The following is a 14066-nucleotide window of genomic DNA, read 5'->3' on the forward strand; positions in this document are numbered from 1 at the left end:
GCTTAGCTGAGGGGCTGCTCCTCTTAAGAAATAAAAATCTAACAAAAGAAGTTTGTTTTCCTGTGAATTACAACTCAGAAACAGGACTTTGTGTGTAATTAATCCCAATTTTAGAATGAATATACTGTGTGCGTTGATTATTGCTGGGGTAGAGGTTTTCAAGACTGAGCTCCCAGCACACATTCCAGGTCATTACCTTTAAATCAAGTCTTGAAAGTTAAATATTTAATTTCTGGGGTTTCTGAGGAATCCACAGTGCGTATTTGCAAATGTCAGAAGGAGGGGTGGGCAGATGGGCCAAGAGGCAGGTTTTGGTTCTCGTGCCAGGGAGAGGGAGGAGATAGTGAGGACTGCAGTCCCTGCTGCTCCATCCTGCACCCAGAGCTCAGCAATTCACCCAGCTCAGCTCATCCTCTGCTTTTCTTCCTCCCTGGGAGGCTGCCCTCAAAATAAAAACCCTCAGCTCCCCCATTTCCACTTCTCAGCTCTCCATCCTCCACACTGCAAGCAGGCAGCTCTCTGTGCTGAGGAACAGCTTGACAATTTAAAGAAGTGTGTAGGACCATCCATCATGAATATGAAGACTTGAAGGAATGTTTAATTTTGCTTTCTTTGGGAAACCAGCAGCCCAAGATTCCAGCTGCTCAAAATATGTCAGCAGTGGCTGCAACTGCAAGGCCCTGAGAGGGAATTTGTAGAAGCCACGTGGATTTTTTACTTCTGCTGCTTCTGTGCTCCTACGTTGGGTCTCCATCTTCTATTATCGGTACATCCCACCCATATTTATTTGATTTCTACTCTCAAATTTTGTGCAGTACAAAACACAGCCCACCTTACAACAGTAGCAGTCCCACTTTTCTCACAAAGTTATTTTAGAAGGTAAAGGGTAGCAGGGTTTCCATGTCCTTTCACCAGATGGCATCAATTAACACACCTTCTAACCCCAAATGTTAATATTTTATAAGAATGAGAGAACATTCACTTATTTTATTCCCCTTTCCACAAGCATACACTTGCAAAAATGTTTTCTAACTTATCTTAATTCATATCTCTTATTTCATAATTACCATTTTTCTAGTCTTTCTACCCCTGTCAGAGCTTAGTTGTGGTTTTTTGAAATTTAATCAAATAATAATTAAATTCTGAAGGTAACACCTCTGGTTATCTCTTCATAATTAAAGTTTACTTTTTTCTTCAGGAATATTTGAAAGGAAAAGGCAATTGCTTGTAAGAATGCATGCATATAATTTGTGTGTGAGTTTGACGACTGAAGCGACTTTGGCAGGGAATTCAGAGGAAATCAAATTTATGTATTCAGATACTGGGACTTTGGAATTTTTCCTTTTTCATTTGTATTGGTTAACTGGTTTCAAGAAGTCCCAACTACATGCCAAACGAAACCCAAGAGGCTTGTAAACATTCTGTCTTAAACATTGCTTTTGCTGAGCATGGTAGGTGCTACAAATTGCTCTCTTTACCTTCCCTCACAGGCAGACTAAATTCTTTCCAAGATGTGTTCAAGGAAGACCCATCAATATTTGCTTAATGGGGTGCAATTTTTTTTCCCTGAAATCCTAGGAAAAAAATCTCACTTTGCTGGAGAGGAGTGAGATTCAGTTAAAGTGCTATTAATGCAGAGAAAGCTGTGCCCCAGCTACCATTCTGCTCAGACAACAATTTTTCTTTGCTCCAGTCCAGGGTTACTTGGCATCTGAGATTTATAAAGGTGAAAAATAACCCGACACCATAACCCTTTCAATATTTCAGAGTTTACATTGACAAAATTGTTCTTAATATTTTATTGGACTATCTCTTCGCTAGACAGCTTGAAGATATTTTCCTCAAAATAAATAATGGTCAAGAAGATCTAAAATAATAGCTTTTCATTCTAGGGTTATTTACAGTCCCATGATTAAGTCATGAAACTGCAGAATATGCATAGAGGTGATTATAACATTGTCAGTGTCCAGCTAAGTGTCTGACAGGACCTAGCTGGGCCACTGCATCCCCAGCTGTGACAGATGTGGCAGCAAAGAAAGACAACACAGTTCGAGTCTATCAGCAATGGAAAACAAGATTTTAAATGTGCTGTCAGAGACGAACAGTGAAAATCATTCTGGTGCTGGAGAAAGTGATGAAGGTTTCCCCAAAGCTGAACTCAGAGCAGGGCAGAGGGAAGAGTAAATAATCAGTGCTTCTGCTACAGGCAGGGTGATGTGTTTGTTCTTGCTTATGTGGAATAGTTCTGCAAGCAAAATGGGCTGTTAAGTATTGCACATCAGCGTTTCTTACCTTATTAGATTACAAGGTTTTACAGCGCTCTCCCAGAGCCTGATAACAGTCCTGACTCCCTCTCCTTACACAAACCTTGACAGCCATACAACATTTTACATTTAATTACTTGAGCTGAAACTGTTCCTTGTACAAAGGTTGCTTTCAAATTAATTAATCTGCTTCCTCCATATGTCACAATTCTCTTTTGTATCCCTCATGGTCTTTCAGACATGAACAAAACTCATCCAAGATCCATATGTCTCTATATTTGCTGTTGTTATGCACTTGTACCTGATTTTTTTTTAAACTTTCATTGAAAAGCTACTTTTAAAACTAAAAAAAAAAATATATCAAAAAAAGCTTTTCACAATGTCACCTAGTCATAATAAACTTTTTTGTTGTTGTTGTTGCTATGTGAGAACTGTTATAACCAGCACGAACATTAATCTCATTCATATAACAGCTACCTAAGGAAGCTACTGGGCATTTGGACTTTCTAATGCAATCCAAGGGCTGGAATAATTTAAGCCCGTGGATAAGCAGCAGAAACTCTGCAGGTCACTCTCTAGCTGCCTACAACAACAATATTCAGCAGAAGTTAACACCTAATCTAATTAGTTTCCTTGAGGGGGAAAAAAAATATGGAAAAAGGAGAGCAGTGTCTCTCTGGGTTTATAATGTATATTTTTTAATCCTGTAATTAGCATTGCATGGCTTACCCTGGTAGCATGAGATAGTCAGAGCTATCAGCTTTGCTACCCAAATTAGAACTCTTAGTCTCTCCTGATTCAAACTATCTCAAAATAATTATAATATTTTATTATGTAAAAACAAGAAGTCAGGAATCTCACAGATGTCTTGTCTCCTCATGTAGTGAGTTTGAAGACAAAAATTAGCACCTTGTTATTTTCCAGAGGTTCTGAGACAAACCTCTGGCATCCCCATATTTCTCTGTGAAACAGGAAAAATCCTCTGGCTGTGGGAAATCTTGAGGTCTCTTGATTGAGGAAGGGCAGCTGTGACCCAGGAGAGGGTGAGCCCTTGAACAACTGCTGCTTCCACCTGAAATGGATTCAGCCATTCCCATTCTGGGAAGGTTTGGAGGTCACTGGATTAGCTAAATTTTCTTTAATACACTCACAAGCATTAGAAAATTGTTCTCCCCAGCTCTTTGCAATCATGGGTTTTGTTATCAGAAAGCTGAAAGAAATTGGATTGTTTTCCCTACCTAAATTTTACTTCTCTGTAGGATAAAGGGAAAATAATAAAAAAAAATATAAAATAGACTGTTAGCATCAAAGGTTGACTTGTCTGAGTATCATCTTTGTGTGACACAAAAAAGTTAAAACCCTTAAACAATTTGCTGATCTTGTGCCTTCTGTGTCATCAATTTCCTTTATTTTTAGATGAACTCTTGAGTGCAAAGCTGTATATTGCTGCACCTAGATTTTTTAATGTCCTGGTGAATGATGGGAGTCGGCTGAATTTGGAAAGACTCTCATTGTGACAACACTTTTGGGCATCAATACATGAGGTCTCAATATTTCTGAATCTGGTATAATCGTTTCCAGATATTGGCAAAACCATGAAGCTCCATCTTCAGGGGATGCACGAGAGCATGGGAAGATCAGAGTTTGTACTAACAGTAACAAACCAGCTCATAAATTCAATGACATTGTTAGGATTCCACTGGGAATATTATTAATTTTGTAGATTACAGCAACATAATCACACAGGAAGTGCTGCATAAAAAGGAAAGAAAATTATAGCAAACTTCTACTCCAAGGCTCCAAGGTGTTGGTTTTTTTTTCCTTTTATTTTCTCTTTTATTATTTTTCCCATATTAAAGAGAGATAACAAAAAGTCCATGGTTTTCACTTCAGATTTTACTGTGTAATTCTGAGTGCACCTTAAACCATGAAGGATAAGCATGGAATAGCAAGAATTCTCCATGCTGCAGCAGAGAGGAGACAGTGCCAGCATAGTTTTTTTCACAGCTCTTCTTTACAAACAACAAAAACCAGAGGAAGATAGAGAAATGAGCGGACGATGGTTTATTACCAGCAAGAGCTCCAAGTCTGGGAAGCCTAACACGTGACTCAAAATGTGACAGCTGAAATATATGAAATTTCAGAGTATTAGGAACATTATTCTGGATGTCTTATTGAAACACACTACACAATCATCTGCCACAAAAGTGGAGTGATTCAATTTTAAGGCAATTTAAAAATCAAATTGAGGACATCTCTCATTTGAAGTGAGTGAGACTTGGCAGGTCCTTTACAGACGAGAAGAGTTAAGCCCTGCTGCTGCCTGTAAAGTTCTGGATCACAGAGGTGGGAACCACAGAAGGGGAAAAAAAAAAAACCTTTATAACTTCTATGACTGAGGGGAGAAGAGTGCCCTTGAAAACCAGAAGGGAGATCAGAAGAATAATTTTTATGGGGTTTTTATCTCCAGGTCAATGGGTTCTGAACAATACAGGTTGTTTATGTAGAAAAAAATATCTTAAGAGCAGGGAACAGAACAAAAGATAACAAACACAAAGGAGCATTTTTTCAAATAAGTCAATGAAAAATAAGAATTCATTACTAGAGAAGAAGCATTAGCAACGTTCAGCAAAGAGCCAATGAACAAAATGGGGAAAACAAAACCACAACAAATTTAGAGGGTAATCCCAAGAAATGGGCCCAATAATCTTAAACACAAGTGTGATTGAATGGGTTTGTAACTCTAATTGTTAATGAGCTTGAGCAAAAATAATTTGCTACACAGAAAAAATCCTAAATTTTGCAAAACCACCTGGTGATCAAATCTATGAATTTATTCAAGTGACTAAATATGTACAAAAGGATTAAAGTGGATTTTTAAAAGCACATGTATATTTCCACATAATCTTGGCTCCAGTTCAAATTTTTGAAATGACCTAGGGTCAGACTTCTGAAGTTATTCAACAGCCTAAAATATATACACAAGTACTAATGGGACCTACATAATTGCTTAACTAATTCAGTTACTTGACTTCTGTTAAAAATTTCAATTAATATATTCCACTGGGCTTTGAAAAGGAATTGGAAATGCTGAGAATTTATTCATTAAGAGCTCATCTTCATAATCTGGTGTGTAAGAAAAACAATGTTAAATTCTCTTTGCTGTCATCAGATCTATCTGTTGATCATCTAAATCCGAGCAGTCTGAAGTTATTTTTGTACTCTAGACTATTCACTGCGACTTTATCAAACATGCCAAGGCAATTGCATTATTATTTCTCCTGACATAAAATTTGAGTTATATCTTCAGCTGTATCAATATGATTTTGGCTCCATCTGCACTTAGTAAAATTAATTGGAATCACATTTACCACGATCAAAATAAAATTAAATGAGATTGTTATACTGGACATATGCGCTTTTTTGTGTTTTAGGTAGAATTAAAACAGAGATGTTTTTCTGCTCTTTCCTGGATGTGATATTTTTTTTCTCTTAAGCTCTCAAATCCAAAGAAATAGAATGAATTCAACATAAAACATAGGTTTTTTTTCTTTTCTCTATTACTGGTTAGAAACACAGTGCAGTCGTTTTCATTAAAAATCCCAATAAGAGAATTATAGACTATTCTATTTTTTGCAAAGGATACCATTTTGCAAATACACAGGGAAAATGATTAATAAAAAATGGAGCACAGCACTGATTGAATATTAGTGAATGTGCTCAGCCACTAAGCCAGTCTGGGTGAGATGTGCTTTGTACTGAGGGCATTGTGTGCATTCAGAATGAGATAATCAGTTTAAAACTATCCAAGAACTTCTGAACTGCAGATTAACTTCCATCATCCTCTGCAGAAAGGGAGAGTGATTGCCATCCCCGTGCTGTCAACACAATCCAGGGGAGGAATTCTTTGCCCTTTCTTCTCTATTTACATAGAAATGGCATGGAAAGTTTAATTTATTTCTTGGTGAAGTACCTGAGGCTGTTTTCATCAGATGAGAATGGTTTGGGTTGGAGGGGACAATAAAAATCTTCTAATTCCAACCCCCTGCCATGGGACACCTTCCACTACCCCAGGTTGCTCAGAAGCCCATCCAGCCTGGCCTTGGACCCTGCCAGGGATCCAGGGGCAGCCACAGCTGCTCTGAAAAACCCATGCCAGGCTCTCACCACCTCACAGGGAAGTTTCTCCTTCATACCTAATTCCCTGCTCTCTGTCAGTGTGAAGCCTTTGCCCTGTGTCCTGTCTCTCCAGGCTCTTGTCCCAGGTCCCTGTCCAGCTCTTCTGGAGCCTCTTTAGGCCCTGGAAAGGGCTCTGAGGTCTCCCAGGAGCCTTCTCCACTGGACAGCCCCAGCTCTCCCATCCTGTCTGCAGAGCAGAGGGGCTCCCACCTTCAGAACATCTCCATGGCTCCCTCTGGACTCACTCCAGCAGGTCCATGTCCTTTTGATTTCCAGGGCCTCAGAACTGTAGAGTGTTCCTGTGTTAATTATAATTATTTATTTTGTGCCCACTGACAAGACAGGAAGAGGAATACAAATTAATAAAACCTTAAAATTATGTCAACAATTAATCTGCAAATCATTTCTTCCTGTTGTGCTGCTACCTAACCCCTGATTCCATTTCTGCTGGCTCCTCTCTAACCTTGATTTAAAGGTCCATCTCCACCCTTTCTCCTTCCAAACAAATTTTCCTGTCTGGATGGTTAAGACAGGAGATAACAGTATTATTTTCCACATTGATTTTTAGAAGGCATTCAATTTCTGAAATACTTTCAATTAGTAGAACATGGCAAATGTTGTCTAAGGCATCTCTCATTTCTGAAAAGAACACAAGCTTTCATACTAACTTGTCAGTGCTGTACTTTTGATCTGATGCACTTCTCCAAAGCATCACCTTTCTATTTGTTGTCAGGGACCTCATACCTGTGACAAACATTTCAAAATAACTGATAAGGTTGAAAACTTCTTCTCTGAGTTTGTGTACAAACATTCTGCACATTCTCAAGCCTCCCTCTGCCCAGCTGGCTCTCTGTAGTCATGTTCTTCATTCTTACACCAGTGCTGTGGTTGCTGTGCCTTTAAACATTGCAGTACCATGAAAAAACCCTAAATCACAGAGCACTGTGAGTGCTGACTTAGTAACCTACAAAAACGAGAGCTTTACTGCACCACACAAAAGATCCATGTTTCCTCACATTTAACAAACTGCTGAAAGACCTGCAATTTAGATAGCAGGAACTAAGAAGTTCTGTGCTCTAAGCAGGCAAGAGATAAAGGGCTATGAGGCAAAAGAAGGGAAAAGATAAAGAGCATCACTGTAAGACCAGTTTTTGATACTATCAATCCCATTTAGCCATCTTCTTTTAGCTAAAATGTTTGTTTACACTGTCCTGGGGTTTTATTCCAAATGTCAAAGTGACAGGAATGATATGAAAAACATAGATTAGAAAGCAATTGCTCAAGTGCAGTGTCCTCTGAGACAGAGAGGAGAGTTTCTTTATGAAGCCATGGACAGAAGGAACATGATAGTGCTTTCATTCTCCACATTTCAAGCCAGTTGACTACAACAGCACTGCTAAAATCCAGCACCTCTCTACCCTACTTGTTCTAAGCAGCAATTGTTGTCTGTACCATGCCAGCTGTGCCTGTCCCTGCAGTTTCCCTCAATGGAGGAAAGGGAAAATTCCTTCTCTCTGTCTTGAGAGACCATGCCAAGGAGAGACCCTTGACCTTCAGGCTCCTGGAGGTGGGTGACCTCACTCCCAGGGTGTCCAGAGCTGTTGCTCCTTGGAGCAGACTGGCAAGGTGTAAATGGTAGAATGCTTGGTTTGCAATCCCATGGGTTGCCTATGACTCCTGTGGCCAAGCAGGGATCATGGGAAGAAACGAGAATGCACCAACATAGACCCTGTTTGCAACAGAGCAAATAAGCATTGCCATAAATCAAAAACTTCTACAAATTGGTGTGATTTTTTTGAGAAAGCATTAAAAATGGTACTTTGCACAGCCATGTGACCTATTTTAAATGTATATAAAACCAGCAGCCAGTTCTTTACTGTCCTAGCACCCAATTTTGTAGCAAACTCATCAGCATAGTTCTACTTGCTTAGGAAATAAAAAACAAAACTGATTTCTTTTCTTTTAGAAGTGCTACTTGGAAAATTTTGTTACAAATAGCGTTCACTGAACATTAAAAGGAAGTTATGTTGTATATTGCAGGAGGACTCAGCACCTTCCATCCTTATTCCCTGCAGGAAATTATTAAAATAACCAAAGATGTTGCAATCATTTGGAGAGCTTAGCTAAGGTATGTCCATACAACAATTTCTACAGGGTTTTATTGTATTCTAGGCAGTACCTGAGCTCACTGTGGGTACATCCATACAGCTCAAGAAGTAACCTCAGCTCCAGAAAAGGTCAGAGGAGCAGGCAAGCACACAGGCAGGGTGGGCAACCATGGGAATCCCAGGGCTTCTCAGTGGGTGAGAATCACAGAATCGTTAAGTTTGGGAAACACGTCTAAGATTATCATGTCAAACCAACAGTATAAGCAAACCATTTCTAAGCTATAACTTGTGAAAATGGGGACTCTGGACTGGATTATCAGGAGGTGGACAATGCAGCTGCTTTTTAAGTTCTGCATGGAGGCATTAATGGCAGCTCTGAGAGTTGTCTGCGTTCAGGATGTGCCCTGAACCCCTCACACTGCTGGCTGCAGTGCAGTGATTGACTGGGTAAAGGATGTGAGTCCAGCTCAGAGCAAAGGTGAGCAGAGCAGTTTAAACCACTGTTCAGCAGTCATTTAAACCAAACTGGAGTGAATTAGGTCATGCAAGTTTACAGTCGTACCAGCTACAGCCGAGGCAAGCTTTAAAAACCTGTCCTTGACACCTCTTAGCTTGTAGCTATTCTTATCTCCTTGTTTCTTTATGACTCTGTCATTCAATCAACCATCCAAGCTGCCTCTTGTTCAGGAACAGCTCCAGCCAATTCCTTGGTTTTTGGGAAAAAAATATGGTGCTTAAAGAACAGAGAAAGGGTTGGACCAGGGGCCTTGGCAGCAAGGGAGGAACAGGACCTTGAAAGAGTGGTGGCACAGCTGGATGTGATTGCAGCTGCTCTTCTTCCTCCTCCACGTGGGTGAGCTCTGAGCCCGAGTCAGGGTAGAAAAACAGCAACTGTTTGGTCAAAGAACCACAGGGGAGCTCCTGCAGAGGAGAAGCCGCTGTAAAGATTTTGGTGCTGTGGCAAAAATTATCAAAAGCTCTTGGTAATGATTGAAAGGATTAGATTGACATCTGTCCTTCTAACTTTGGTCTGTCCACTCATTTTTATATAAATTAAACATCATGCAATTATCTTAAAAAAACAAACATTTGCAACATTGTAGGTCGATTTGAAATATAAATAATATTTTGCATATATTCTGTCCCAAATTTCAATTTGTATTTTTAGGTTTGGAGTGTGCTCCTGTCAGTGGTGAGGTTGGCGATCCCTGTTTTGTTGGTCACTCCCCCATAACTGTATAGAATACACTACCTCAGAGACCTCCTCATTTAGTCTCTAATAATAATATGTAATTGAAAAAAAATAGATAAAACCACCATAAATCTACACCCACAGAGTATCACTAATGTATCCAGTTTGATCTGGTCTTATCTGGGGCTGTCTTGGGTCAAATAGAGCAGTTATGTCCAGGAATAACAGGAAAGAAGGGCTGGTGTGGTTCCCATGTTCTTCCTGCTCTTGCCTAAGCAGCAGCACAGCACAAATTAGAGTAAAACCTGATGCTCCCATTGCACCCTCACAATGGAATGTTCAAGGAACCAGAGTGGGATCAGCCAAGGTATCAGTCAGATATCCTTTCTTAATCAGGTGTTCCTCTCCAGCTTTCAAATCCTGAATGGGGGAATTTGCAGAAGCAGCACAAGAGACATAACCCAGTGTGTGGGTATAATTAAAAAAAGTAGCAGCATAATTAAAATGATAAGGGAGGCATAAAAGTAACCAGTTTTCAAAGGTGATTTGAGAAAGCACCAAGGTGAAATGGGATTTTTGCCATTAACTTTACTAAAGCTGGGTTTTCCCTACCAATTTAACATCTTCCTAGGTGTCCTAATTTTTTTATTTAACAGGAGCTCTACAGGTAAAAATCAATTAGATCATCGTCATTGTGTGATATTTTCAAAAAAAGGCAATAAAGTTGTCTGCTAGAAACATAATATTTTCATTTTAGAGTATAATATTTATTTGATAGCTCAGAGCATCATTTCAGCCTTTGCTTCTACATGAAATAATATGTATGCAACAGAGTGATACAGAACAGTGTGATAAAAAACATTTCCCAAAGTTCAATTGCTCATAATAGCTTATATTGCCTATGCATATGTGCCTGCACAGGGGAAGGTTTATTTCAGGGAAAAAAAAAAATAAAGAAAAGAAGTGGAAATTTGCGGTATTTGTTATACTTATCAGACTTGAACACCTTTAAGCGGTTTCCCATGAAAGATGTTTCTATGTGACCAAAAGCTGTTAATAGCAGTTTTTTGCTGGAGACCTCCAGCTATCTTTCTATAAAAGGCTGAGGCTGTAAAGTCCTTGCCTCTGTGTGTGTTACAGACCAGGGAAACGCAGCAGCAGCGCTGCAGAAGGAGGAGCTGTGCTCGTGGGGCTGGTTTCCTTCAGAAGGGCGATGCTCTGCACCTTGTCTGCCTGTGTTTCCACAACAATCCACTATTGCTTAATAACAATCCATAATGTTCTAAAAATAATAAGCCTAGGTGGTCTGAAAAGCTAGGAAATAGAAATGCTGTCACATTTTCTCCAGAGGGAATTGATACATTTTGTTGTGCTCTATTCCCCAAAGGGCACAGCAGATGTACAGGTACTAGGTTAGAAATTGTTATAATTACAAAACCTGTATTCAGTTCCTCAGAGAGCTTTGAAATTTCAACATACAGTAGAAACAGGAGCTTTGAAGACGGAAAAAAAAAAATCCATATGCCCAAAGAACAATAGAGTACAGGATGATTTCCTGAATTATTTACTGCAGCAAGTCGATCATTAAGAAATACAACACAACAAACAAAACTTACAAGATGCACTGTAAATCTAAAGTACATCAAAACCAAAATTTCTGGCCCACAAAGGATTTTTTAAAGGGTATACAACTTTTGTTTTGCACTTTCTGCCCAGAGTGGTTATATAAGAATCTATACAGACCAATATCACTCTTCTTCTCACCCCATCTCTGTTGCCTGTGAATTGCAGCTATTTGTTTTCTGTGAGGAGAAAAGTCTTTATTAATGCTAACACAGAAAAATGAATTGAATTATTTATGTTCCTATGCAGCTAAAAACAAAGCAAAACAAAAAGCTTACTGTCTTACTCTATACTTGGAAACGGTCAATCATTGGTGATGGCAATAGAAGAGAAAAGGTTTTCAGGTCTTTGCTTATTGCATTGAGTCATAGATTCATGAAATGGTCTGCTTTGGATGTAGCTTTAACACACATCTAATGCAAACTCTTTCCCGTGGGCAGGGACAGCTTCCACTGTCCACCCTGTGCCAGAGCCTCCCCTCCTTCACCAGGAGGAATTTCTTCATAATATCCAACGTAACCCAGCCCAATTTCAGAGTGAATCCATTTCCTCTTGTCCCGTCACTCCAGGCCTGTGTCCAAAGTCCCTCTCCAGCTCTCCTGTAGCCCTTTACAAGAACACACAGCAGTTGTTCTCTTTGGTCCCATGCCATTCTTTTAAGGCCTCAAACCCATGGGTAAATCCTCTGGTTTCTTGGGCACCTCCAAAATTACTGATATCAGTATGAGGCTCACAGGCCTTCATCAGTACTTCCGGGATGCTCACATGTTCCTTCTAAATCAAGATATATAATTTATGGATATCCTCTGGAGATGAGAACATTTCATGTAGATCTGTCCCAATTATTTGACAATTTGCATTGTTCAAATTTCATCCCTTCGTAGTATCACTGGAAATTCATATGAAAATTGAAATGCGCTGTAAGATGGTTTCAAATTTCTCCTGGGAATTTGGCAAAAGCAGAGTTTCCTCGGGTTTAACATTTTAATGCCCTGCTGTATTTACCTGAGGCCAATTTGCTGCAGGGGAGCGCAAAAATCTCACAGGCAAACAGGGAGAAGCCTAAAGTGTCTGGTGCCTGGAGCGTTAGGTGACTGGTATAGCACCAAAATATTAATCCTGTGATAGCAGCTTTAAATCAGATCCTGTGATGTCTGTCCTTCTCCTTTTAATTGCTGAGCTCTTTCTGCTAGTCACTGTCACTGCTTTTTTTTAAATTTTTACCCTTAGGAGACTGTGCTTAGATAGGAAGGGTGAGGCAGGGGAAAGAAGGAGAGAGCAGAGGAAGGAGGATGAGGATGAGAAAGCAGGATGAGGGCAGAAGGCTCAAGGTAAATGTTCAGAATATTCAGAATATTATCCAAGCCCAGGCAGCCACCACAGTGAGATGACATGGTCTCCAGAACAGGTACCTCCAAACAGAACGAAGCAGGAACTGTGATTTTCCCTTTCTTCATTTTTATTTCTAAACTGTTCTCAAATCATGTGTTGTGTGTTACTCTTAGTGAAGGTTACAAATAACAGCCTAATCCAAATTGTTAATAAAATTGTTTGATAAATAATCTTTTATACCAGGAAAGCCTCAGTCTTGTTGAAAACATGAAAGCTATTATACAATGGATTTTTGACAGGCTTCCTGGAGCCCACTCTGATAAATCTATAGGGAAATCACTCTTAATAGTATTCTTACATATACAATAAATTGTGCTAGCATGGTTCTTAAGGAGAAGCATTTAAAAGAAAAGTATCTGAGGGTTGAAAAAAAACCACCAAACACAAACAAACAACTGAAAAATAACACTCAGAGAAGATCCTGGCACTTACATTTCTCACAATTAAATTCCAAGCAAGGGATTTCTCTCTGCTTTGAAGGAAACTTCTGTAGTAACCTTTTCAAATTTTGCAAAGCCATAAGAGGATGTACTAGAATTGCAATGCACTGTGTTTCATCTGGCATAGCTCTTCAATCTCTTCAATAATTTCTGGTGCCACAAAATGTCTTCATGTAACATAGCAACAGTTTCAGTAACTGTGCCGATTTAGAATCATCAAAAACATTGTAGTTTGGTCTAAATTGCATGGTTCCCTTCCCTCTTCTATACATTGCATAATCTGTAGGTGTATAAATTGTAAATAGCTGTCTGTAGTCCCACAGTAAAATGAAAAAAAAAAAAAAAAAAAAAAAAAAAGAAAAACAGACAATGTGAACAGATACTGATGCTGGAAATCCCTACAAAACATCTGAAATGTCTTGGAAAGTAAAAAATCCTGAAATAGTAGTAAAATACCTTTTTCCTTTTGAATACTTAATGACAACACATTCTTGGCCAAATTAACCAAATAGGAATAAATAAAGTGGAAATTATGAAATGAAGAAAAATCCCTGGCTTGTGGAACGTGTGCTTTCTTATGCAATGTGTTGTGCTTCTAAAGGACTTTCAAACAGATACTCAGTGTACAAGTTTGTGTTTCCAAACACATGGACACACTGATTGAGTTCATAGAATACTGTGGGGAGTGCAGAGCCTGGGAAATGATGGTTCACAGGCAGGAGCTTCTACACAGAGCAGTTTCCTCACATCAAATAAACACTGCAATAGGATTTTAAGTATACTTTTAAGGTTACATATTTAAATAAGGAAATGTGTAGGATTAACTTGCTAAGGGTTTGGTGTTTTCTCTTTATCTGTTTGAGAAAGG

The sequence above is a fragment of the Lonchura striata genome, chromosome 8 (assembly GCF_046129695.1).
Source record: "Lonchura striata isolate bLonStr1 chromosome 8, bLonStr1.mat, whole genome shotgun sequence".
Classification (NCBI taxonomy): Eukaryota; Metazoa; Chordata; class Aves; order Passeriformes; family Estrildidae; genus Lonchura; species Lonchura striata.